General features: G+C 37.8%; 1 protein-coding gene across 2 annotated transcripts in view; it reads right to left on the bottom strand.

The window, feature by feature from the left end:
- The window catches only part of LOC131688480 (mitoferrin), a 67701-nt gene that overhangs the window by 32361 nt on the left and 8581 nt on the right, over positions 1–26759 (bottom strand). Inside the window, exon 2 of one of the 2 annotated variants that reach the window (XM_058972759.1) lies at positions 24040–24177. The gene's annotated coding sequence lies outside the window, so the exon portion shown is untranslated. Of the gene's footprint in view, positions 1–12916; positions 13057–24039; positions 24178–26759 lie in introns of those variants that run through there. The other variant, XM_058972760.1, reaches the window with a different exon arrangement.

Raw genomic sequence — 26759 nt, 5'->3', positions numbered from 1 at the left:
GCATCTGAAAAAAAGATGCAACAGATTTTTGAGATTTTGTCATACATCGTTCTATCGTGATTAGGTAATCACCGTATTACACTAAGGTTTTTTTTACACGGGGGATACGTACCGTGTAAAAAAAACCGTGCAAAAAAAACCGCGTTAATTGCGAAATCCGTGTAAAAAGAAACCGCGTTAATTGCGAAATCCGTGTAAAAAAAACCGCGTTAATTGCGAAATCCGTGTAAAAAAAAACCGTGTTAATTCAGAAAACCGTGCAAAAAAACCGCGTTAATTCCGAAAATCGTGCAAAAAAAACCGCGTTACATTCAATGCAAAAGACTTAGATGATTTTAGGAAAAGGGATGATTTCGGAGTTTTATCAAAAATGTTCTAAGTCCTTTTGAAGGCAAAAGACTTAGACGATTTTTGAACAGGTTTTTTTTGCACGGATTATGCAAGTAGCATGGTTTTTGCTTTTTCCAATTCCTTAGGTTTTTGGAAAAGTGGAAACGTCGGATCTTGAGGTTTCCTTTTGTCCCGCACTTTAACAATATGGTTGTTTTCGGTACAGTGTTAACGAGGCACCAAATATCGATGCCTGAGGCCATTTGGAATACCAAGATGACGACTTCCGGTCTAACAGAATTTTCAATAACCCAATCAGTATGCATAATTTCCGAGCCTAATGAGCGCATGATAGAGATCAATGTCTGAGGCCATTTTGAAATACAACATTGAGACTATCGGCTTAGCGATATTCTGTATAACTCACAACATGGAGTATTTTGGAACTCGATTGACAAATATGCAGTTGCCAGAGGTCTGACGTCATTGTAACACCCAAGATGGTTCTGATTATTTAGTATAAATATCCAGCGTAAAACAAAAAGATACATTTATTTTTGTATATTTTGCATAAGATAAGAAAAATGTGCTCATGAATGGATTTACTCGAATTTGAGTTGGTTCGTCTGCTAGAGCTCATCGAGCGAATCTTCATGCGAGACTCAAAGTCGAATCAAAAAGCTGACATAATCAGGGGGAAATAATAAAATCAGGTCTTCGCTGTATTATTAAGGGGGGCGTCTGGTGTAAAGTGCTCAAACCGAAAGTTATTTTGTTATACGATTTTGAAGGCAAGGAAACAATGCATCTTTTATGTAATGTTAAGCTTTAAATTTGTACGTTTATTCTGTACGATAAAAATATTTGCACAGCCTTATTCTGCGCGGCGTGTGACGTGAGACGACGAAACTCACCTCACTTTACGTGACTTTTCTCACCCGATTCTGAGAGTCGACTCGGGTGAGGTGAGATTCCTCATTGCGGTTAAATGGGAGTCTCACGTCACCCGAAGTGACTCTTCAGAATTGGGTGAAGTCACGTAGAGTGAGGTGAGATTAGTCGTCTCACGTCACGAGTCGCGCAGAATAGGGTCGGCAGCCACGCAGAGCCACACATACGAGCGTTCCAAGAGTAGACGTCCAACCATTTCCACGTCGAGGAGCGCCGCGGCTAACACGATGACTCTTGATAAAATTGTTTGACACAGGAAATTAAGTAAAAATTGTAAAGCTTAGACTTGTAGTTACTCGATGAACCCAAAAAAAATTCGAGTTTAGGAAAATGGCTTCATGTAAACCGAAAAATCTCATATTTTTCTGTAAAATTCGTGCACTTTTCTTCAAAATAATAGAGAACAATTTTTTCATTCTGTTTTCTGTGGTTCACCGACAGGCTACACATATTGTGCATTTTCATAAAAAAAATCAAGTCAATTCTTTGATTAGTTTTTGAGTTATCGTGTTCACCAATTTGAAAAACGCGGTTTCGAAAAAACGCTATTAAAGGATACTCCATATCAGATTGCATCACGGAAAAAATGACGTGGAAAACAATCCATTTGGTATTTTCTCTTAAAAATTTGGGTGGAAGTAGTTTAAAGTGTATTGTTCACACTGTAATTTTATCGCTGTCAGTCTTAAGAAAATTGTTGCCGATAGATTGAAATCTGCGTGTGTCACAGCAAATACGCGCGAGGAATGCATGGCTGTTTAAAACAAAAGAAGTTCAGCGTGGTCACCGAGATTGCGGGAGACTATTCTAGAGGCTCAATACTAACAATTAAGCGGATAAAAAAGAAGTCGATTTTTTGCCCACTACACCAGACGCCCCCTTAAGATGAATGAGATGTACACTAAAGCAGAGATGATGCTTATAGAGATGCGCGAAGACTGAAGCTAAAAGTTCCAATCGAACCCAAAACAACGGTTCCAAACTAGCAATGTAAACAAATATGGCGGATTTAGGAAGTAATGCGTGGGGAGTATCGAGATTGAAATGAAAAGAAATGCATGTCTGCATCCTGCATCCTCGATACATTTTTTCTAGTGCAACGAAAAACATGTAGACAGGCTCAGTAACGTTAATCAATGCGTTTCCAAGTTACCTGATTGAGTATTGTGGGAAATATTTCAAAAAAGGAATTCGCCAAGCATTCATTAAAACTACAAGTCACTCGCTGTTTACACAATATTCCTGGTTGCCAAAACTAGCAGACAAATAATTTATAAAACCGTGCAGCCAAATTTACTGTTTTTCTCGCCGCGTGTCTTTATATTTAAAACATCGTCTTGGCACTAAAATAGAAGTCACCATCTTAGATGAAAACATGACTTCCGGAATTGACATCCGGTATCTATTCATCAACGCTATTACAAAAATTCTCACATTGTTGTGGTAATTGAAAATTTTACTAAACCGAAGTAGCCATCTTGATTTTCGAAATGGTCTCAGACAATGATATTTGGCACCTACTCGTCAATCCCGTTCCAAAAATACTCATATTGATTGGGCTTTGGAGAATTCCACAGAACCGGAAGTCGCCATCTTGAATTTCAATATGGCACCAGACATCGATATCTAGCGTCTATTCGTCAATTCCATTCCAAAAATACCCATATTGATTCGATTTTAGAGAATTCCAATGAACCTGCAGTCGCCATCTTGGTTTTCCAAATGGCCTCTGACACTGATCTCTATCATGCGCTCTATTAGGCCCGCTCTGAAAATATGCATGCTGATTGGGTTATAGAGAATTCCACTGAACCGAAAGTCGCCTTCTTGGTTTTTAAAATGGCCTTAAACATCGATATCTGACGTCCACTCATCAATCCCGTTCCAAAAATATCCATATTGATGGGGTTTCAGAGAATTCCACTGAACCGGAAGTCGCCATCTTGGTTTTCAAAATGGCCTTAAACATCGATATCTGACGGCCACTCACCAATCCCGTTCCAAAAATACCCATATTAATGGGGTTTCAGAGACTTCCACTGGACCGGAAGTCGCCATCTTGGTTTCCAAAATGGCCTTAAACATCGATATCTGACGTCCACTCATCAATCCCGTTCCAAAAATACCCATATTTATAGGGTTTCAGAGAATTCCACTGAACCGGAAGTCGCCATCTTGGTTTTCAAAATGGCCTTAAACATCGATATCTGACGTCCACTCATCAATCCCGTTCCAAAAATAGCCATATTGATGGGGTTTCAGAGAATTCCACTGAACCGGAAGTTGCCATCTTGGTTTTCAAAATGGCCTTAAACATCGATATCTGACGGCCACTCATCAATCCCGTTCCAAAAATAGCCATATTGATGGGGTTTCAGAGAATTCCACTGAACCGGAAGTCGCCATCTTGGTTTCCAAAATGGCCTTAAACATCGATATCTGACGTCCACTCATCAATCCCGTTCCAAAAATGTCCATATTGATGGGGTTTCAGAGAATTCCACTGAACCGGAAGTCGCCATCTTGGTTTTCAAAATGGCCTTAAACATCGATATCTGACGGCCACTCACCAATCCCGTTCCAAAAATACCCATATTAATGGGGTTTCAGAGACTTCCACTGGACCGGAAGTCGCCATCTTGGTTTCCAAAATGGCCTTAAACATCGATATCTGACGTCCACTCATCAATCCCGTTCCAAAAATACCCATATTTATGGGGTTTCAGAGAATTCCACTGAACTGGAAGTCGCCATCTTGGTTTTCAAAATGGCCTTAAACATCGATATCTGACGTCCACTCATCAATCCCGTTCCAAAAATAGCCATATTGATGGGGTTTCAGAGAATTCCACTGAACCGGAAGTCGCCATCTTGGTTTTCAAAATGGCCTTAAACATCGATATCTGACGGCCACTCATCAATCCCGTTCCAAAAATACCCATATTAATGGGGTTTCAGAGACTTCCACTGGACCGGAAGTCGCCATCTTGGTTTCCAAAATGGCCTTAAACATCGATATCTGACGTCCACTCATCAATCCCGCTCCAAAAATACCCATATTTATGGGGTTTCAGAGAATTCCACTGAACCGGAAGTCGCCATCTTGGTTTTCAAAATGGCCTTAAACATCGATATCTGACGTCCACTCATCAATCCCGTTCCAAAAATAGCCATATTGATGGGGTTTCAGAGAATTCCACTGAACCGGAAGTCGCCATCTTGGTTTTCAAAATGGCCTTAAACATCGATATCTGACGTCCACTCATCAATCCCGTTCCAAAAATAGCCATATTTATGGGGTTTCAGAGAATTCCACTGAACCGGAAGTCGCCATCTTGGTTTTCGAAATGGCCTTAAACATCGATATCTGACGTCCACTCATCAATCCCGTTCCAAAAATAGCCATATTGATGGGGTTTCAGAGAATTCCACTGAACCGGAAGTCGCCATCTTGGTTTTCAAAATGGCCTTAAACATCGATATCTGACGTCCACTCATCAATCCCGTTCCAAAAATAGCCATATTTATGGGGTTTCAGAGAATTCCACTGAACCGGAAGTCGCCATCTTGGTTTTCAAAATGGCCTTAAACATCGATATCTGACGTCCACTCATCAATCCCGTTCCAAAAATAGCCATATTTATGGGGTTTCAGAGAATTCCACTGAACCGGAAGTCGCCATCTTGGTTTTCAAAATGGCCTTAAACATCGATATCTGACGTCCACTCATCAATCCCGTTCCAAAAATAGCCATATTTATGGGGTTTCAGAGAATTCCACTGAACCGGAAGTCGCCATCTTGGTTTTCAAAATGGCCTTAAACATCGATATCTGACGTCCACTCATCAATCCCGTTCCAAAAATAGCCATATTTATGGGGTTTCAGAGAATTCCACTGAACCGGAAGTCGCCATCTTGGTTTTCAAAATGGCCTTAAACATCGATATCTGACGTCCACTCATCAATCCCGTTCCAAAAATAGCCATATTTATGGGGTTTCAGAGAATTCCACTGAACCGGAAGTCGCCATCTTGGTTTTCAAAATGGCCTTAAACATCGATATCTGACGTCCACTCATCAATCCCGTTCCAAAAATAGCCATATTTATGGGGTTTCAGAGAATTCCACTGAACCGGAAGTCGCCATCTTGGTTTTCAAAATGGCCTTAAACATGAACATTTGGCATCTACTCGTTAATGCTGTTCCAAAAGCAATCACTTCCACTTTTCCAAAAATCTTCGAAATTCTTTGCATTCAAAATGGAAAAGCAGAAACCGTGTAAATTTCAAAATCCGTGCAAAAAAAACTTGGTCAAAAACCGTCTAAGTCTTTTGCCTTCATAAGGATTTTTGCTAAAACCGTGTTAATTGCGAAATCCGCGCAAAAAAAAAATTGATCAAAAATCGTCTAAGTTTTTTGCCTCCAAAAGGACTTAGAACATTTTTGCGAAACCCGTGCAAAAAAAAATGTTGAGAAATCGTCTAAGTCTTTTGCCTTTAAAAGGACTTAGAATATTTTTGCGAAAAACCGTGTTAATTGCGAAAACCGTGCAAAAAAAACCGTGCTAATTGCGAAAACCGTGTGAAAAAAGCCGTGTAAAAAAACCGTGCAAAAAAAACCGTGTAAAAAAAAACCTTAGTGTACTTCACATTCGCGGTCGTTGGAATCGCTTCGATCTTCAGACCATTTTGCTTTCATAAGCAGCATGACACGAACCTGTAAACGTACGTTACTGCTCGAACTAGGACTTTCCATCGAGGCCTCGGCGCCACGGCCCATCAGAGTCCATCACCTAGCTTTGTAAGGCTGAGAGTTTCTCCGATCCGAAATGCAACAAGTTATTTCTACCGTAGCACAGTGGTTCCAAAGCCAAAAAGACGGTCAAATACACGTCAATAACGTTCTCACGATTAGGTGTCTTCTACAAAGTTTCAGTAAACATGGTTACGCATCTAATCGTTTGGCACCTACTTTTCAATTAAGGGGTTGCTCTAATTTTATAAAAATATTTTCTTTCAGCAATAGAAAATGTATTTTTCTTTTGCATTCTTGTTTGTATTAGCAGTTACTCTGGAAAAATTATGCTGAAGATATTATTTATGGGTCACTCACTTCATATCAAATGTGCAATAAAATTTAGAATTTTTTCAAAAAAATTTATATTAGCATCCTTCGAAAAAAACAACAACGACGCGATGCTATTGCTGAATATGTTATATTTTCAAATTATGATTTTTTTAACTTACGAGGTTTGAAAATTCAATAATCCGTGTGGCGTCCGGCGAGCTAAAATTTTTTTGCCCTGTTTCAGCCTGTGAACCTGCTCCCATCTCGTAAGAGGCGACTAACAATATGCTAGGAGCTCCTTGGTCAAGTTATTGATCCGTATCGAAGACTTAACCTGGACGGACCTTATGGTTTTGCATCATAACCTTTATCCATTCAATTCTAGCCTTTAACCATTTCACCATTTCTGATTCACTTATTCCCGATTGTGTACTAACGTTTTAGGTTTCTTCTGGCGGTGGTACAATAGCCGTAAAAGATGATTTCTAATTCTACAGTAAGTAAGAGCATATATTGTTATACCGGCTCTTCCACGCCAAGGTATAACTTTCAAAGCTTTGGTTCAAAAACCGTATGTAAAAAAGCAAACTTTTATGCAGGAAATTTTTTTGAATTGGCTTAAGATGAAACTGTCGCATTGCACAAAAAGTTTTTTGTGTGGCAAGCGAAGTAGATATGTCAAAATAAGCCCGATTTTTTTAAATCTCGAACCGTCTGCCGACAAAGTGACTTCTTGAGGTCTCATGAAGGTCTGACACTAGCTCTGTACTACTTCTGCTTACCTAAACAGTGGTAAATATTTCACTCTCTCAGAAAATACAGGGCCACCGGACGCTAAAACTTCGTAAAATCGTATTCCTGGTCTTTTCTTCCAAATCATCTCTGCATTACTCTTTCGTCCTTGAACCGTTCATATGGTAGTCGGTCTTTGCCAATATTGCTCTTCTCCCATCCATTCTTCTTCTGGGCCGCCGATGGATCAAGAGCCCTTGTCGTTGTGTTTATTATATTTATACGCATAATAAACATGTCGTTTGTAATTTGGCATAATGACATATTATGGGAACGTGTCTGATAGGGAGAGTGGAGATGCCAACTTATCATTAACATTTCGCAGTGAATTTCTTCACATATATCTTTTATACTTTTTGTACGCTTGCTTTGTACTGCAAACTTTGGAAATGATCATTGATGTGTTTATAAGAAGCAATACTCCCGATGGCCGGCTGTTCGGAGTTCAAATTGCTCGTTTCGAATAATCGGAAATTGATCACGACCATTGATTGTCTATAGATGAACGCGGCTGTATCCTTTTATGTAACGCCCCGCGGAAGAATAATTATTAACCCATTATAACCCAGGGGTTTCAAAAAGTGAGCCAAATGCAGTGATATCTTCAATTCCACCAAAAAATGTATCAAAGATTATGGGAAAAATAAAATCACCGCCTTAAATGGTTTTGAGAATGAAAATATCTCGCGCAAAAAATTTCGTGCTCTTAAATAAAAACAAGAAATTTTAAGTTGTTTCACATATTTCTTCGGATTTTCTGATAGACAACACTTCTTTTACACCTGTAGGAACGTTTTGTCACATAATGGAATTATTGTCACGAATTCCAACAATAAAATTCAATTAAATGTATTGCTTACTTTTCAGCCGCCATTTGCCCCAACTATACACGGTTCAAAAATGTAAACAAAATTATAGAAAATGGCAGTTGTCTTATTTCACAATGCAATAATAAAGCAGTTAAATGCCAAAATTCTGCAGTAAATACGCGTTAAACGATTGATAGTTCTGCGTATGAAATTTCATACGCTAGGATATAATGGGTTAAAATACCTATTCGAACGGCATTCATATTTCTACTGGAGGTCGCACCAAGATATATCCTGATTCATTTTCCTACCTACTAACATCATTCCTATCCTGCGACACTTGTGCATAATGCAGAGAATGTCTCGGTCATAATAGTCACAAGTGTTGAAACTAACATTCCTTCCCATCCCAAAATTGACCTGCATGGGCGTAGACATCTAGGTTATTGATCGCACTATAACCTTAGTCTCTTTGAGTATGATGTACTACTCCCAAGTATCATACAATTGGTTCAATATGTAATTTCATCAGACTTTGATCAATCACGGACGGTCAACTAAGCTAAAGCTCAGCTTTTGGAGTTCGAAAATTCAGTATTTTTTAATCACTGACATTTGTAAAGGCAAAATGTTTATTTAATATAAATTGCATTTTCGTATGTGGGAAAAAGTATTTTTATTTTGTTATTTTACTTATGAATTCTTCACTTATTATAAATTAATTCATTTTTTTCAAGGCCTGATTAAATTTATTTTTCTTTTTTTTTCTTAAGATATTCAGAATCATGTTAGGAAGATTGCTTAAGAATTTTAGAGTGTATCTCGCGAGATATTAAACGGTAACAATAAAGCAAGGCAATTTTATACTAAGCGCCGCGTAATAGGCCTTTTTATAATTGAAGTACTTGGTAAATTACTTTGAGATCATTTCTGAATTTTTTTTACCGTGCTCCCAGTATAATTATAAATGATAACAAAAATTTAAAAAAAAAAATGGTTTGGTCCAACTTAACCCTCCGGCACTCGCGCCGTTGTATTTTGTGCAACACCTTCAGAAAATCTAGCGAAATCTTCTTTCAGCACCAGCAGCTGCTCATTCGGGGAGCCATTCGCGCGAGAGCCGGAGGGTTAAAAAATGTTTCTTGCAATTGGGTCATTAAGCTATATATAGTTCCATTCCATTCGATAAATTTTAGGTCCAATATACATAATATAACATTATTTAAAAAAAAATTTGTTGTAATACGTAAAAACGATTTTTTTGTTTTTTAAATAAATCTTATGTAAACATAGACAATCATACATAGGAAAACTGCGGTTGTTTACATCTGGCCTATCAAGACAACACCCAAAATGAACAAAAACTATATGCATTGGATGGCGTTTATGTCAAATAAAAATAACCCTGCGGGAAAACCGGGAAAACATGTATTCATTTTTTCTGACAGGGCATCATTTGTCATGAAATTCGATATGTCAAATGCTTCTGATAGTGTCAAATCAAGACTGTCATCATATTTCTTTATTAAAAATTTAAATTTTATTTTCACTTTTCCCGAGTTGGAAGAAAACATTGTTGTGATCTCGAAAATCAATTTTATCGATGTATGTAATAAAATTTTTTTTTTTTCTCATTTAACGACCCAATTGCAGAATATGTAAGTGAAATAACAAAACAAAATCTTACTTTTTTCAACGAGCTCGTGCGAATACGCAACATTTAATGCTTAATCCATACATCGAATCATTTCTAAGTGATCAGTTATTGAAAAATGTCCAATTTTATAAACCTCAATAGTCCAAAAAAACATAACTTGAAAAAATATCAAAATCTCGCTTGTTTTTCGCTAAAGAACGTAAGAAATAAAAATTTGGAGTGGAAATCGGACGTAGAATTACCCTTATATATACCGATACATACAGGGTGTTTGGCTTATCATTAACAATTTCTTCTACATAGAATTTGAAGAAAAAAATCGTTCCACACACAGTCAAATCTCAACCGTCAGTCTACCTTCTTATCTCGCCTAGATCAGGAGCTAAACATAGCACCTCTAGAGACCACCAGTAAAAAAAGCAAACAAGCAATTTCACCTACGACCTAGTTGCTTACCCATCATCAGTAATCAGTAGCGATTGGCTCAAATGACATGTTCCCTATGTTGATCGAAGATTTGTCTTTTCATCATTTTCTGATAGGAAGGTTTAAAATGGTGGCAAGGTAAGAGATAAGGCAAATAACGACACAGAGAACATAGACAATACGGAAGTATTATTCAATCCCAAGGGAATGAAAGACACCTCAAGTAACCATAAGCATTAAGCCATTGCACTATATTGGCTATACATTTGCACTAATGTTGCATTGAAACTCCATTACAGCATTAACAATGCAATAAAGCTCAATATTAGCATCAATAATGCATAACTGCACAGTCGACATATAGCATTATCGCCCTCTCTAAATGCGTATATAAAACTGATATAACGCGTACATGCTTCAAGGATCTTTAAAGCATGTAAGCTTTACAAGTGCATTTAGTGCCATTATAAAGCAAATTAAAAGCCGATATAATGCTATTGTAATGCTGTGGATTTATGCAACTCTCCTTGAAGATTATTTTCGGCATATTTCATTTCAATCGAACATATGCAATATAGTCCAGGGAGCAAACGCAGCGCACTTACCGTGAAGGACGAGGCAAGGTACCTCAGTTCGAGACTTACTGAAGGTAATGTTCGTAAAACATTCATATCATGTGAGAACGAAAACCTATTAAAAATATTCATTACAATGCATTAGAAGAGTTTTTATTACGGTTTTAAACATTTCACTTTAAAAATTTTCTTTTTTGCTCATCATACCGAAAGGAAACATAAGAAAGGGTTTTAAAACCATGGCGGAAATGGCAGCCAACTGAAACTTTTTAATAGCATTAGTAGTGCCAATATAAGGCTTTCAAATTTGACATTTGTACGCTGGTGCTATATAATAGCATTAGTACTGCAGAAACGAGCTGTCTATCTCTGCACAGTAATAGCACTATATTTTGCCTTTTCTGACATAATACCAGCATTATATCAGTATTTAGGGCTCCACGGTTCTTTAAGATAGCCTTATATGTGGATCAAAGCAGATATTAGGCCACGTTATAATGCTTATTGGTTACTTGGGACTTCTCAATGAGCGGACATATCAACACCCCCAAGGGGATATTGAGATAACAGAACGGCAACACCCCCGAAGATATTGTCATTCAAATACGATTAAAAGCTCTTTATCATACTGGAGTTGGAACGATAGCATATCCTTGAGGTTCAATTCTTTGTACATAGGTTCATCTATGTATGGAAAACCAAAAATACGGATACGTACTAGCATTACTGCAGGGCAGTTACATATCAAATGGTATGAAGCTCCGTAATCGAATTTACAAAGATCACACGAATAATACTCAGTACGCTGAATAATAGCCATGAGATAAGTGAATTTGCAATGTCCAGTCAGTGCCCTGACTAGTAGCTGTTTTTTATTGCTAAACCTAAGATACTACTAACCGCAGACTGACTAGTCACGTCTGCAAGTCATTTTACACGATGGCTAGTATTATTGCAATAAGCAACTAAATCTGTAACTGTGTGATACAAAATCTACACAACATTATCTGTTGGTACTTTTGTATTTGTGTCAGTTTGAGACCATACCGGTAGTATCTCGTGTTGAGATAGCATACTACATGCTTGGAAAAATGCAGCAAATTCGTTGACATTTTCGAACTCACAACCGGCAAAAAACAATTCGTTTAAACGCAAGTTTGTAAGCTACACCAATGGTTAGCATGTTCGAATGCACCCAAAGACCGAATATTGTGTTTTATTCAACTTATCGCCAATAGTAGAACTGGTTCTGGACCAACGAAGTCAGTCGCAGCGCCCGCTCTAGCCTTGCTTTTGACTAGTGAATATCATAGACACTAGAATGGCGAAGGGAGAAAAGTGGGACAATGTTGGGCTTTTTCTCTACATATGTTTGAAATGAGTGAAAATTATAATTTTACACGAGAAATTCGTTACTTTAGTTATTCTAGAAATCAATCGATTTATTAGATAATTACGATTCAAATTATGCCAAATAATTGGTGGAAAAACAATTGACCGATCGGAATGGTGCTTTTGAAAAAGTGGCTGTGAGTTGTTCTCACACTACCACACTGGGCTAAGGCACACTACACAACTGCGTAATGAAAAAAAACCACAGCTACTTTCTCAAAAGCACCATTCTGATCGGCCAATTGTTTTTCCACCAACTATTTGGCATAATTTGAATCGTTATTATCTAATAAATCGAATGATATTCAACTTTTAGAATTTTGAAAAGGTTTTATGTGGATAAATCGGTGTCAAAGCTGAACACAAGTTTTCCTACGCATACTACTAAGCGCTCAATTCTTACACATGCTCAAAAAAGGTTTCTTGAGCGTTAAAAGCAACAAGGTTATGCTTTTAAGAAGTGGTGCCAATGGAAAACAATATGACATCTTAACTTAATTGCTGCCAAAAGACTCCATTTTGTCGGTCTAATATGCGCTAGGGCACGACAAATCGGAACATCATTAGGTTTGTTCCAGTACCAGAACAAACTGGAAAAGAACAGGGAGAAAATTGTTCATGTCTTCGTTACTTCTTTTGCTTCTTCTAGTATAAAACCGGAGTAAGCAGGAGCAAGTTTTGTTTTACTCCTGCTTGCCCCAAAATACCTGGGAGCAAGAAGAGTGAACCGGAACAAACCTATATGCATGTAATTAAGCGTCATTTTGGCCGGCTAAAGTAACACATGAAATACGAACATACTGGTGAAGATCAAGCTGGAGTTAAAATTATTCAATGAAAATTACAACAAAAAATCATATTCTACCACCATTAAAATGGTCTCAATTCAAAATACAAGTTTTGACCACTGTACTCACCTAACTCAAATGTTGTGCTTAGAAAGTCGCGAACTAACAACGCACGAAGCGAACAACACACACGCAAATCGTTTTTCAAATCATTCGTTATTGAAGCAAGAGCTGTAGGTTGCCGGTATCATACCGGAGGAATGCAACTGAGTGTACTGTACGTACCTACAGCTGTATCCGCTGCTCGCCACAGCGATATGCGAAACAAAAAAAATATGCGCAGTAAAAGTGTGGACATATGTATTGGTGTCGTCGCGTAATATTGTATTTTATTTACAATTTACTAAATTTAGAACAAAAATTTGAATGAAAATGGTATTTTTAATATTTTATTGTTTTTTAAGGATTATTTTTTCTAATCGTACATAAAAAGAAGAGCATAAAAGCATGGTTGGTTTGGGTATCTCATTCATCCCAAAATATGTTAGTGTTCGTTGCGTTCAAACCAACGACACTCATGTTATCGATATATTCTGCACGAAGCAGTAACATTTGATACTACCTGGGGCACAAAGATGGCAAATAATAATAAAATATGAAAATGTACCACTAAAGATATCTGAGAATGTATGACATAACTTGCTCGGATTGAATATAAAATAAATCTGCACTCTGTAGGAGAGTCAATTATGACCTTCATGATTAAGTGCGTAATTGGTGTGACCAAATCTGAAATTGACACTTTGTAAACCCATCCGAGTTAGTTGTGGGTAATAATCTATTAATTTGTGAATCGCGAAAAATCAATTCATGGATGAATTGCGCTGAAATAGCTATCTTTTGAATTGCATTATTTCTAAGAAACAGTATGCAGAAACTGCTGTAAGACATTAAATATTCGTCGTTGAGCGGAGCAAAAATTCAATGAAGATCTCCTTTTTTCATCTTATCTGTTCAGCAATAGCCTTAAACAGAGATAGCAAATACGTCTCTTGCTAATGCGTACAAATCTCGACAAACATATGATTAGGGCTCAAAAGCAAGATATCAAAATTCACTTTAGGAGAGATTCTCGTGAAACCGTTATTGCCCAAGCACGGTTCATATCAGTGAACGAAAGAGAACCATTTTGTTTGCTATCAACGGTTGTGCTGGGCGATTTACGGTTCGCCCGGAATTTCCTCCCGAAGTGAATTTTGAAGTGAAGTTGGCTTTTGAACCCCAATCATATGTTTGTCGAGAAATGTTGAACAAATAGACAGACGTGGATATAAGAACAGTTCCCCTATGTACAGAGTGGCTATGAAGAGCGCCAAATGAGCACTGTAACAGACAAATACGGTGTACTTCCGTCTTTTCTTCCACGACATAATAATGCAAGACGTGAAATGAAGATAGATGCTTTTCTTAAGGGGTCATAGAGATAGAAGGGGTAAAATGTGCTCCAGGAAGAAACAAAATCGCGAAAAAAATATTTGCGACACATTTTGCCGTGTCTTGTTGTACTGGTACCCGCAAGACTTTTTGATGTTACATACATGAACCGGATGAATTCATCTAGTAAAGCACTGTTCTCAGTTCCAGCTCAACTGTTATAGCTTACAAACACAGCGATTTTTTGTGTTGTGGCAATAAATATCATATATATCCTCATTAAAAAAGGCGTTTTACCGATACACGTGAACCGTTCACGAAAATCGTGACCACTCAAGTAACAATTAGGGTTTGATGGTACTCTCTTTAAATTTTGATTACACTTGTAGTTTGCTATAAAACCTGCAATGTTACTTGGGCAGCCCCTGAAATCATGAATAATAAACCTCGTATTCATGCAATAATTAGTGTTTGCAAAAAAACTTGCTCACGCAGAAAAAAACACATGGAGTTATTCTCGAATGTTTCGTTGAGATACAGTTTTTGTTTACTGAACATTTTTAGTTTTCTTATGATAAAATTCCATAGTTTATTATTATATTTCTTGAACTAGTTCCAGCAACAAAATGTATCGATGCATAATAAAGGGTACACGGTCCCAAGTTGCTTCATTTTAAAATTTCTGAAACTTTGCGAAAATGAAATCGGAAGAAAATAAACGGAGGAAACAAACTTGGCGGACTTACTTAGAACATCCGGATATCTCCATGTGCCATTAGCAAGAAGCTAATGGCACCGTGCTTTGAAACGATACCGTAAAACGGGGTATCTTTGATCGCCGGGGTAAGTTTGATCAAATGAGACTTTTTTCAGTAACGTACGATAAGATGATTCCCTCGAATAAAATCATCAAAACAAAATACAATCCATATTCTAAACATGTTCAGCATCTACCAGCAATGATTATTTCGTCATTTAATGTATCTTTTATAAATAAAAATTCAAATTGAAAATGATACTTTCACGCATCGTATTCATCGGTTCAAACAATTCCTTGTATATTAATGACATCAATCAACTTCAACTGAACTGATCACTTTTTTAGAAACGGTAAACATTTTTGTCCAATAATTTATTTAAAAAATCCGAGATTTTTATTGTTAACTATTTAATTTCGACTATTTTCCCGAAAAAGTTCGATAAAAGTCTGTTGTATCCTTCCACGCAATTTTGTTCTCACTCAAGACGTCACAATATCGGGCCATGAAATCGCCTGCATATATGCAATTTACACAACATTTGAAGCGTTATTTCTCATTTCGATATACATATTTTGCAGTTAACCCGAAAACAATGAATGAAAATTTACAACTAATTTATTTTATTTTTATAGTAAAACCAAATAAATTACCCAACAATTTGGACGTTTTCAATCTATTTAAAAATGCAAACAGTTACATCTACCTAAATTGAAGAAAGTTATTCGAAAAACTGTAGAAAATTTGATCAATGTTTCCCCGTCGATAGAAAGGGGAAACATGACCGAAATGGATCTCCGTATAGTGTGGAGGATCACAAGCAGGTAGTCGATGCTCTCAAGAGGAATGCCAATAGTTCAGTGAGAGACGTAGCGAAAAAACTGCATTTAAGCTAAACCTTTGTGAAATATACCAAAAAACGTAAAGGTCTTCACACTTACAAAGTCTAAAAGATGCCGAATTGCAATGAACGGTAGATTATAGTAGGGAAATCACGTGCCCACTTAGTTGTTGACGCAACCGCATTGTCTTGTCATGGATTCCTGAGCTCATTTGCTTCCCTGCTCGTCATAAGTTTGACATACTTGATGAAGTTAAAAAGCAGAAGATGTCTAAGTTTGCCCAAAAAAACTTTATTTGGCAGGCAATTAGCTCTTGTGGAAAGCAGAGCACCCCATTCGTTACAACTGGAACAGTCGACGGGCAGGTGTATTTGAAAGAACGCCTCCAAAAGCGTTTTCTTCCACTTCCACGATGGGCCTAGGCATTTTTGGCCGGATTTAGCTTTGTACCATTACTCGAAAGATATTCTGGAGTGGTATAAACTAAAGGGTCAATTTTGGCACACTGACACACTTTTTCATTCAACAAGCGGCTCATCGTCAGGGTAACAGGAAGAATGCTGAACAGCAAGCTGCCTAGCGATAGTAGAAGGAGGCTTGATAAATGGTAGCAGAAGACCATGATTTTGGCTGTAATTGGTTGCAGATTCAGCAAGTAATCACGGCTCCATTGTGTCTAAAACCACTGACGCAGGTATTGGAGATTCCGTCATCTTGACAGGCGATTTTTTGGAGCTTCCGGTGGGATAAACTTCGAGGCGCTTTCCTTTGGTTGACAACATTTTAGTGCTAGAAGCGCTTCATCTGGGATGTCATCTAGAAACTTCAACTTATACTCGACGGTTCTCAAAAAGCCTATGCCACCATAGCACGTGAGTGCTTAGAGTGAGTGGAAGTTGGCCTCTGAATTTTAACGGAGAAAACTCTTATGGAGGCGTTCTTTTGAGGATTAGAAAGTGGCATTCTTGCAACCGAATAAACCTACCTTCGACACCAGACATTGAAGTAATCGACCTCACAAGGAACATTGATTGAACGAGTTACGCAACTGCAACCGAATCCACTCAAGAACATTTCCGGAGGGAGAGTGCAGGTGTTTCGCTGGCTTGATTCTCAACACCGCTAATCAAGCTCATACCATACCAGTAACTGGCGCAAACACCCACGGACGGTCTCTCATCCCGTGATGGGTCAAGGAGTAGTTAGACCTGTACGCGGAAAAAGCCACTGCGTATAAGGGCTTACAGGATGACGGGTTTCCCGCTAACTATCGACAATGCGCGACGCTAGAAACGCGAATAAAGAGTTTGATGAAAGCCAAAAAAACGCAACTATTGGCGCCGATTCGCCAACGGGTTAACAAGAGAAACATCGATAAGCATTCTTTGGGACATGGCCCGCCAAAGAGAACGTAGAATATTCAAACTGATGCATGTTCGCTTTCGCTAAGAAGATCTGCCCGTACTCTTTACCGGTTCAGAAAACATATCGCGCCTTGTCCCCTCACGATACCGCGAACGAAATTCCGTTTTCGATACCGGAGTTCTCATTTTCTCTCTTGTCATGCAACAATGACGCTTTGGGGTTAGACAGAATCAACTTTAACTTGTTGAAGAATCTGCCATACACTGCAAATTTATTTAACAAGTTCCTTGAGGGTAACATTATCTCTTATGATCCAAACATGACGTGTGTGAAGTGGCAAGCGAAGCTCTTCACCAATTCAAAACCAACCTTCGAGCACAACTCGTATTGACTAATTGCAATGCTTTCCTGTATCCGAGAGTTGTTCAAAAGAAATGATCCTATTCCGCCTCGATAGCATCATTTTTCACCGATCATCATTAAACTGGAGAGAATCCAGTATCGCTGTTTGCGTATTGCTTCGGGCTGCATGCAACTGATCCATACAATGAGTCTCGGAGTGCTGGCGGGTACATCCATGAAAGAAGAAATTCGTGGAATCTTGGATCATATATAGCCCTCCACCCCCAATATATTTTATAAAAAAATGCAAGAAGTCGACTGTGACAAAATGTTCTACACTAACGGATCAAACCTCGATGGATCCACTGACTTCGGTATCCTCAATGACAATGTCACTGCTACATTCAAGTTCAATATGATCCTGCTTCAGTTTACATCGCAGAATTTGCTGCTATTTAGTATACCCTTCATTATTTCGGACAGCAAAAAGCAATCCCAGCAATTTCTTGGGGAAGATACGGAAGTCCCTGTGCACGTTATCTGAAAAATCTTACTAGATTACCTTTGTTTACGTCCCTTCTCATTACTCCATCTCGGGTAATGAATAGGCCGATTCTTTAGCAAAGTTGGGCGCATTAGAAGGTGACATCTACGGAAGACCAATTTGCTTCAATGCATTTTTCAGCGTCTGTCGTCAAAGGACACTCAACAACTGACAAACATCCTGGAGCAATGGGGAACTTGGATGATGACTACATTCTATTATCCCGAAAGTATCGCCGAAGTCTTGGTTCAGGCGGATTGATGTGGGTCGAGATTTCATTCGTGTCCCGGCTTATGTCCAGACACTATATGTTGAAAGCACATTTGCGACGTATTGAGCTCGCAGAAATCAATTTGTGCGCTTATAACGAGGGTTATCACGACATCAAGCACGTTGCCTGGGTATGCACCGGATATTGTGACCAGGGTGGCTAGATAGAATTCCTTAATATCGGTAAAGTCATAAAAAAGGTTTATCGGTAGGCCGGGTTGTTGTCCCAAAAACGTAGTGTTGACATAGAATTGTAAAATACTGAAAACACAGATCTCAGACCAAATCCATCTCTAAAATGAATGTTAAGTAGGATGTGTCCAAAATCAATAAAAATCGGTAGTTTACGGTAGGGATAAGAAAATATCGGTAGTTTTGCCTTGGTCGTCTGTGAATCGGTACGGAAGACCAAAATCGGTAGGACTACCGATAAATAGGTAGGTCTGACCACCCTGATTGTGATTCCAGGTCACAGTTAAAGTATTCCATCCGGGCCCGAGGTAGACCACTCAATGCTCCAATTCGGGATATCCAGAAAAGTTCCTATATGTCCCTTATCTACCTTTTTATGAAAACGATAAATATTCTGATCTAGCCCCTTTCTTCTTTTTATAGTTCTCAGAAGTCCTCTGCACTACCTTTGTGGAGCCGACCTGTACTAGGGTGCCATCATGTGACCGTTTTTGCCCTCACTACAACTACACACCCGGATAGAATTTTACAATACCATTTACCCTACAAACAATCATAAAACAATAAATATTATAGTTATTACTGTTTCACCATTGTTCGATGCCAAGTTCTCACATTAGATTTACAATAAAATTTCATGTAACAATAAATTTCACTGTTCAGCAAAAAACTGATACAGTGCATTCACATTAAATTTTACTGTTTTCGAGAAAAAAATGTATGGAGAAAAATTGGTTTTTTTTAATGTTAAGATACATAACCACCCACCTTTTTCACTGTAAAAGTCTAATTTACATTGAAATTTACTGTAAAAACGTTAAAATTTATTGTTTTTGTATTGTAGCATAACACTAAAACTTACTGTAAATTATTGTAAAATTACTGTACTGTCACAGTGAAAATCATGGTTTTGTTACTGTACATTTCTATTCGGGCAGTAACACCTGAATTTAAAACGAGCGCGACCTGATGGTCTGATCACGTTTCGATGATTCTCTACGGGTCCGAAAACGGGAAAAATGAGATTTCTCCTACTAATTTATATGTAAACTTTAAAGTAAATTTTAAACGCGATGTGGAAAGCCGGGGAGCAACCAGCTTTTCTCAAATTTTGCATGGTTATTCAGGGTCACAAAAGGAACTTCAAAAGTACTATGCTCGCTAATTAGAACCGTATTCTCCAAACAACCACGAGCTATTCTAATGTATTATTAGAAAATATTTTCCTTGACTTGATACAAAGTTTATCTAACTGACAAGTTTTTGTTCTGCTGATAAATGAATTACAAATTACAAAATATTGAAAAAAGGTTTGTAGTTATTTTTGTTTTCATTAATAGTTTCTCTCACTAAGCACTTTTTGGTTCCCGGACGTTATTGAAACTCGGTGCAGCATTTGCGGTGTATGATGATGCATCACTGAATGAATATTAAGTTCCAGTAAATACGTATGGAACCATATGGCGGAAAGACACGTACCCCTGTTGAATAATAATAATAATTGATATCAGCCTTAAAACGCTCTGTTGGAAACGCTGCATTATAACCTATAGCTAAAATCATGGAATTGAGCCCACTTCCGTCCCACTAGATCTTCTCTGACTGAGCACAAAAGAAATCAAACAGCGGCGGCACTCATTCATCGATAGCATCTTTCTAAAGTAGTTTCAGTTTCTCCGTATGTTATCAAATAACAAATATGACCTTGGTATATATGTACATAGGTATATGTGTGAATATTGCACAGCGAAAGTAAGTTGTCAGCCAGTTGAATGGGAACCCCAGTTCACAGCCATTGCCCCTTCTCATAGAATATGCGTTTATTGAAATCTTCCTTCTTAATACTGCACGAGAAAAGCCGGGGGAATTATTGGGCCTTTCATCAGTTTGCTCATTTAGATTGAGATGTTCAAATTTCTCAACTAAATAATGGCGTTCAGTACAAAACGGATCAAGGATGGCAGAAGCTTCTTGTTTAGAACCACGAAAGCTACGACTCTAAACGACATATAGAAGTCTTTCATTTATTGTACATTATCCTTGCATCTCTACGGACGGTAGCCATGCGGACTATCGTGTATTTTTCATTTGCAGCGGAATAATGAGCGAAAAAATTTGTTTATGAAAATCTCTTTAGCCCACATTGAATTGTAAATATCCTGGCTTCAAGCGTAAGCGATTCACATGATACAACCTTTGTTAATAGAACAGAAACTGCCTGCAACCAACGTTAACGTAGGTATGCCAATGGCAGAAGACTGACGAATCGTGTAAATGATACTTAACTGAGCACCCCCACTTGATGTGAATGCGATCAGCAAACAACTCGCAAAAACAGTGCATCAGCACAGAAATCAAATTCCACTCACACACACACACGCAGTGGCCGAGCTGAAACAGGTTGGTACTAAGGATGAGACATACTGATATAACCGGCGATTCGGACGATGACTGACCCAGTGGCGGATATTCACTATCAGAGTTAAAAATAATCGAAGCTCTTTTTTGACGGTTGAAAATGAACCTGATGCGACTCGCGGTGAATAGAAAAAATATTCATTCAAATATCCACATTATTCATTCAGTTGAATATCGTACAATATATTCATTTAACTAATTATCTAGGAAAATGTTTTCAAACGGCGGAAAAGCATACGAAACAACAATCATCATCACTTACATTGTTCCAGGGCCTACTTTGATGCGTTTGATTCGTTGCTGCACGGTCGCTTCATGTAATAATCGGAGACGAATGAAAATGTGCATGGATGAATGGGCGGTTTGTTCGTTTGACGTTTTCAGCTGCGTCACTGAATATTGAAAATGAATGTGGCTGAATATGATCAATTTTCATTCAATGAATTTGAATATTTTTAACTCTGTTCACTATCCACGTTAGGCAAGGTCATGTTCATTCACTCCCCAAAAATACCTCCCACCACCGGCCATGGTTTACTGTATTGGTGGTTTACTACAATTCATTCGTACGTAACACGCGACAATGATCTATCGATTTTTTCGTTTTTGCACCGGTACTATTAGACACGGAAAGACATATTCGTTCGTTTTTTTGACATAATGCGTGCGTTGGATATTGACGGAGAAACGCCCAAATGAAAAACATATAAGTATACATATATTAGAGATTTTTGATGGATTACGTCATGCCTCAAAAGTGGAGCGTGTCTTATAAAGAACGTTTTACATATTTAATGTAGAACCATTTTTTGCTCGCTTTTGAGCAGTTTATAATTAACCAAACTTTTTAAACAAGTCTTTAAATTTAAATCAAACTATATAACAAGCCCGATTCGTGGGTTCCGCTTTATGTACATAATATACCATACAAAAAGAAATGACACATTTTTGTGGAAAATTTCCATACCACTAAAAAGTATCCCACCAGGTAAAAATAATACCTCTGCATTAAAGATTAGTAGTGACACCGCTAGTGATAAAGATCATCACGGCACCGCAGGTTTGGCGTATCGGTCGAAATATCCATCGGTGAGCGTAGCCCACGTCTCTCAAAGCATGAGGCAATGCTGAAAAATCGATAACGACGACCAGAGCGCAGTTCAGGTCCCCGTAAATGTAGACATGTGTGCAGCCGTCTGCTGCCTACATCATCGCACATTCAGCAGCGGCCATCTTGTTCATGCAGCCGATCGGCTGGTGCTGTTTTCTTACCCCGTTGGGAAGTTGAACGGATTATTGCCGCACAGCGAAGATTTTGGTTAGAGAATCGGCTACATCTCGTAAAAATTGCCTTAACCATTTATTTTATTCATATTCAATTAATTACTAATTTCATTGCGTGGGCATGTTATGAGTTACCGTAATTACATAATGTTAAAGTTCATAAATTTCAATTTAGGTTCATACAAAATTTCCTAGAACCGTATTGCGTGCTACGTTCACCAGTTTCGAGAACTGTCCGCATCAACTTTTGATTAACTTGGACGATGACATCAAGCGTTAAATCGTATACCAAGTTTTATCTAAAAATAGAACTTCTTTATGCCATACACACCGTCAGATGCATTGTTCCATTTCGTAGGGGAATTATGGTTAAAACCGACACCTTAAGCTTAACACTTTTTCTAAGTTGCCACAAAACCAATAAAATTATAATTTTTATGCAGAATTCTTCTTGAGAAAATTCTTAACAAGACTTAATTTTTTCAGCGCTTCAAAAAATTAATTTCATTAAAAATTATTGGTTGAAAAACATGGAAAACAAAGTGACTTTTTGTAGGCACTGCGGGTAAAACCGACACCCCATAGGGGTAAGATCGACACCCCCTTTAATTTATTTTCTCTCCACTTTATTGAAATCATTATCTTTATTAAAAATGAGATATATGCGTGATTAATAAAGTGTGAGTATGTATGATGCAAATATGTGCTTTTTATTGCTTCATCATGTAGTGAGGGGAAGAAAGTTCGAAAGCGTAGTACTATAAATAAAAGTATTTTATGCTATAGGATTATTTATTGATATGAGTATTTCCAAATAATCCTTGCGCACATCATTGCAACCTCCAGTGTCATTTTATTTCGTAAGAGAAGATTTGCAAACGTTCTACGTTCTGCTAATTGGATTCATTCACTTATAAGTGACACACACACACACACACACACACAATTCTTAGTAAAACTATCTTTTTCAGATTTGATTTTTCGGACTCTGATCATCAACGATCTATTGGGGTATACATAATATCATTGTCACATTGTGATAAAATTCGTCTATGACAAACCAAGAGAACACTAGAAATTCGGTTTGATGACCTTTTTGCAGAAATAGCAAAAGCTTCGTTAGAATCAGATAAGCAAACATTCCAATTTTTGATCTTTAAAGAGATTTACAAGAAATAAACACAATAAAAGCATTTCTGTGTATATCTGCTAATACTATAGTGTTCTAATAGGCTAATTGAAGTGTCACAAAGATCCCCAGTATTTTGAAATGAATCGCAACTATACACAACCATCTTAACAGGGTGTCGGTTTTACCCTAACCATAGGGTGTCGGTTTTACCCCAACAGCGCACATTTTTTTATAAAAGCGATTAAAAATATTGAATTTTTCAAACTCGTCTTCAATGCACCTAGTTGATCATAGGACAGGCCGATAATAATAGGTACTGAAAAATGGGGTGATTTGAAAAGCTTTCGTTTGGTTAAAACCTTAAAATCTACCAACCAATTTTACATCCAGACGAGTATGAACGCTGCTGTCGAATGTTTTGTTAAGTTTTATAACATTCGGCGCACTAACGTAAATCCAATTTTTCTTCAAATGCTCTAAATAAACGTACTAATAATATTGTATCATTATGAAATGAATAAAAATTTGATTTCTAGGAAAAGTTGTGGGGTGTCGGTTTTACCCACAGTGTCGGTTTTTCCCACAATTCCCCTACGTGATTTGTGTTCACGTACAGCACACGGGATATCAGCTCGAAAGGAAATTTCCACGAAATTATGGTTGGTACTTACCAAAACAATGCTACGAAGCGAACACTACTTGCGAATAAGCGCTTCAGAATCGCGGCCCCCGCCCTAGGTTGAGGGCAACAATGTGCAACCGGGGATTCACCAACTTGCACCGATCTTCGTCGTTATGTCGTGAACAATCTGAAATGGGTAAAAAGAGGAATAGCATCAATCAGATGTGCTTTGCAATAATCTGCTAAACCGTAAAAACAGGACAATAACGTGGCCGAGGTGATGAATTTTGGAACAATTTCTACTGGTTGCTTCCTTTTACCTACAGTACGGATTCAGAAGTACTGCCGTGGTTCGTTGGTTGGGCCGACTTTTTGGCCAAAGTACGGAATGTGATTCGCTTGTAGGGTCTAGGGGTAACGGTAGTAATGAGTTTCTGGAGAAAATTTAAATTAGGCCGCAAGTAACAATGAAATTCTCTTTAGACTCTTGCACTTCAGTTAATTACGTTTTAACATTAACTTCTCCAGTCTTTATATAATATTCTAATAAAACCAGTCGGCTTTCGATATGTACTAGAAAATTAGTGAAAAGTGTTATAGTGACGTCGTAATAATCGAAAGAGAAAGTAAACAAAGAGAGGCTCTTAATGTTACTTACGATCTAATCTAAATTTTCTACAGATTTGCTCATCGCTTTCTTGTTTCTTCGACAGACTAAATCAACATGATTAACATGACATTAACATTAACATTATATCTTGACATTTGATTGCTTTTAAATTAAGCCACGGCACGGTCGAACTAGCGAACTTGTTATGAAGTTCTGTGCTTACTACCAATACATCACTCGGACCAGCCCGTTTTTAGGCTTACAGAAGATTAGACTTTTTTAGATCCCAGCTGGCACCACTTTGATGTTGGTTTGAGTTTATTTAACGGGCTTCCAGTTTGTGTCAATTACTGAAAAGGAGAACCCGAAACACGAATAAGCGGCCGTCCAGATACCACGTGAACAGTTTTGGGGAAGAATAGAGGAAACGAAAAAATCCACGAACAAATTTGAACCATTAGCATAGGCGCTTGCTTTGTCCATCCACTTTTTTGCCCAATAGTAAGGAACATTTAAATTGCACATGCAGTTCTGTAACTGACATCACACAAATTTGGTTTGATCCAATACTCTGTAATTTCGTTCATTCTCATATTTTTTAGAATTGATAACATGTTACACGACCCAATTCAAGAATTGATTAATATTACTCCCATTTTGCGTTACTACGATGAATGCAAAAATGAGTTTTTAGGCATAAAAATTAAAAAAAAAAACTACTGATTTTGCTCGTAAAAATATATATTTTTGATGTTTTTACAAGGGTAACAAAAAATAAAATTCAGTGGACATAGTTTAAACGTAATACATGCTTTTAGTTATTTTTCGACGATATTCAGTTAGCTCGACATTAGTAAGAAGGGAAACGTTCTGGGAATCTAGAGCCGTAGTACGCAAATGAGAGCAAGATTGTGAAATATACAGATCGGAGAAGTAGAAGTGGCAAGCAGAGCCGTAGCGTGACCTTCTGGTGCCCTTGGCGAAGTCTCACGCGCCCTTTGGTGTTCACGTTGTCAATCTTTTTAGTTCGACTCTCGAACAATGATTTCGTGTACACATGGAAATGGCTTCGCTCTCCTAAGGTGGTGACCGCAAAAGCATTTGCCAATACTAGCCGTACGCAGACATTTTCAAAAATGACAGATATCCCGAAAGGTCGTGCAGATAAGTTCAAAATTGTGATATTCTGTCTGAAGCAAGCAAATGACTTTAGTGACGACAAGGTTTGTATGAAGGACTACTGCGTCTAAATACCCGCTTATAAAGTTTAGATCGAAGGTGGGGTCGCCGATTCGAAATTGTGCGTGGATCTACTGTGTGTGTTCCTTCAAACTGGCGTTTAATTACGTCCTCTTCGACAAGAATCGCCTGCCTGTTCGGCTGTTGTACCGAGAAGTGAATGGATGACTCTTGCATTGACAATGCTGAAAAATAGGCATGCCTATTATGAGAGAGTCCATATGATCTAGAGTCCTAAAAATCTAAAGCGTTCCTTTTAAAGACGAGCTGAGCACTCTTGCAGAAAAACTAAAAAGAGCTACGTCACTCACCACGACGAATCATTATGCTGTTTTGGAATAGTATCATTTTCATGACCTTCATGTAAAGATCAGTCAGTTAAAACAGCAGTTGGAATTAGAACCTGACTCGGTTTCTCCTCGAGCAAAAACTGCATTAGTTTTGCAACCCTTTGGTATTTACATTTTCTTCATTTTCAGTGTTCAGTTCATTTGGAAATGGCACATTATCTTGACTTATTTCATGATTTATTCTCACAAAAATTAAAAACAACGGTAACAATTTTAGCGCTCCTCCGAGGCTGGCGCCCTTGGCGGGGGCCAACCGCGCGCTAGAACTTTTGCCAAGTTTTGAGTTCTGCAGGAATAAAAACTCAAATAAATTGAACAAATTATAGAAATGCAATAAAACAAATGAAATAAAAAAGTAAAAAAAAAACATATTCATAAAAAGAGTAGAATGAATAATATAAACTCGATTAATGAAATAAATAAATCAAATCAGTCCAGCATGAAACATGAAAAATAAGAAAATATTTAAAAAATGACATTTAAAAAATAAATTACGTTCAGTTAAATCAACACATTGTATGAAATGAATAAAAGGAGTGTCGGAACAGAATTAACATGATTAATAAAATA

The sequence above is a fragment of the Topomyia yanbarensis genome, chromosome 3 (genome assembly GCF_030247195.1).
Source record: "Topomyia yanbarensis strain Yona2022 chromosome 3, ASM3024719v1, whole genome shotgun sequence".
NCBI lineage: Eukaryota > Metazoa > Arthropoda > Insecta > Diptera > Culicidae > Topomyia > Topomyia yanbarensis.
The sequence above is the reverse complement of the archived record's forward strand: the minus strand, read 5'-3'. Positions and strand labels throughout refer to the sequence as shown.